Here is a 2,313-nt window from a genome sequence, read left to right on the forward strand (position 1 = left end):
TTCATGGAGCCCACCTTCAGCTCCAGAGCAGGTCCTTGTCATTGTTGTCATGGGTGTCCAGTTGGTTCCCGCTCATAGCGTCCGACGTAGAGCAGACCAGACCCTGTGCCATCCTCACCACTGTAGTTATCGCTGAGCCATCGCTGTGGCCACTGCGTCTGTCCATCTGTTGGGGGCCTTCCTTTTTGACACTGTCCTTCTACTGGATCAAGCATGATGTCCTTCTCCAGGGACTGGTCTCTCCTGAAAGGTGCCCGGTGGACCTGAGACAAGCAGGTCTTTAGGGAGAGCAGGCATGTGCACGGGTCAGGTGTGTAGGAACTCATCCTCCAAAGTGGGGCCCTTGCTCGGTGGTCTCGGGCCACGCTCACTTCACAGCAGGTTCCTGCCCACAGCGTGGCTTCATTGCCTGTTGTCATTGCTGTTCAATCTGTCTGCGATTGGTGGACTTGGGTCACTTTTTGTACATTGCCTATTTCTCAGAATCTTGAAGAGTGCTGGTTTTCAAAGTGTGTGAGTGGAACTGAAATGTGCTGCATAACAGAATGAAATCGTGGATTTATGAAGATTATCATTGACCTCTTGTGGAATCTCTGCAAACAACAGGTTCTCAGAAACCTGGCTGTGAAGCGGGACTGGGAAGGCACAGGCCTTGGGGAGCAGGTAGGACAGTGTCCAGAGCAGCCTGGTTCTTCAGTGTCCACTTTAAAAATCCTGACCCTGTGATGAGACCCATCACTAAAGCAAATAGTACTGCCCAGTTAGTGGGAGCGGAAGACGCTCTCTAAAGACCGGAACTGCTTAAGCCCTAGCTCCTGTGGGCGGAGAGCTTTGGTGTCCCTCAGGAGGTAGCTGAGAATGGTGAATTTCAAGCCCACCTGGGCCCGCTGCATGCACACCTTCAGGTGATTGGTTTGGTGGTTCTGCAAGCCGTGCTCTGGGCACCTTGGCTGGGCAGCCTACAGCTCTCTGATACCGGGCACATCATGGTGGCATCTTCACCGTGGGCAGGGTTGAGGTGGCTTCCAGCTCAGCTTCTGTGCTTGGGCCACAGCACTGCCGCTCCTTCGCAGCCCTCCGGTCACAACGCAGACCCCGCAGTCTGTCTTATGGGACACGTCTGACTCTGCTTCAGCCACCAAGTCGCTAAGATGCCGGGTGACAGGCTGCGTGTCCCTCAGGACACACAACTGCCTCCCCATATGACACCACAGCCAGTCCCCACACACTGGCTGACCACAAGCACAGGTCATCCTCTGGGGGCTCAGGGCAAGGCCACTCCCTGAGACTCCGGGGAAGCCTGCCATCAGCTCCCCCAGCTCTACCAACTCTGTACCTCTCCGTGTGACTCTGTGCGGCCCCCCTCTGCTTAGAAGGACCGTCCTCACTGGACTTAGGGCCACCTCATCCAGAAGAACCTCATCATTCAAGCCACCCTTCTCCCGAGACCCCATTTCTGGGAAAGGCCGTTAGGGGGACACTATCTAGCCCAAGCCCATCTGTTGCCCCTGGGTTCATTCTCGCTCCCCTGGACACCGCACCTCTACCAGTGGCTCTGTGGGTTTCCGTGGCTGTCATCTCCTTGCCACCAGGCCAGCCAGGCCTTTCTTCCATGGCATTGCTGGGCGGGCCAAACTCTGAACCCTGGGGTCAGTCCTGGAGCTCAGACCATCAGCACCATCCAGGACCTTGCCCCCATGACCCAAGAAAGCCCCCAGCCTGGGAGCCGGTCCGACTCAGCCTTTACACATACCTCACAGGGTGCCCATGTTATAAACATTGGTGGAAACAGGCTGGTCCACCTTTCTCCTTCAGATAAGCCAGGGGGCTTGAACAAAAGCTACAGCCACCAGTGCTGAGCTCCTCATGCACTGGGCCACCGGGCGCCCTCCACCCACCACCACCACCATCCACATGGGGCAACCAACACCCTGGCCAGGTGACACTGGGCGCCTCGTGCTAGCACACAGTGTGTAGACTTGAACTCCACATGGCGGGTGATAAGCTCATGGGGTCGGGTGTTCCACTGGGGCACGGGGTTGCAGGTTTGCATCAGTAGCCTTAGTGCTGGGTCTCCAGCTGCCAGCCTCTGGCTCACTGGAGGCTGTCCTTGTGGTTCCAGTAAGTGGACTGACCTCTAAGAGACGCTCGGAAAACACTGGTGCTAGTTTCCTCTGCCTTCCATTGCTGGCCCTGACTGTACAATCACATTAACTGCCTTTCTCTGGCGGCAAGGTGGTTCAGCGCGTGCTTGCTAATTGAAAGTTGGGTGGTTCTGACCAACTGGTACCTCTCAGGAGAAAGATGTTGCAG

This window comes from Echinops telfairi, unplaced genomic scaffold (assembly GCF_000313985.2).
Source record: "Echinops telfairi isolate 266 unplaced genomic scaffold, ASM31398v2 ScPeMD7_7400;HRSCAF=8409, whole genome shotgun sequence".
NCBI lineage: Eukaryota > Metazoa > Chordata > Mammalia > Afrosoricida > Tenrecidae > Echinops > Echinops telfairi.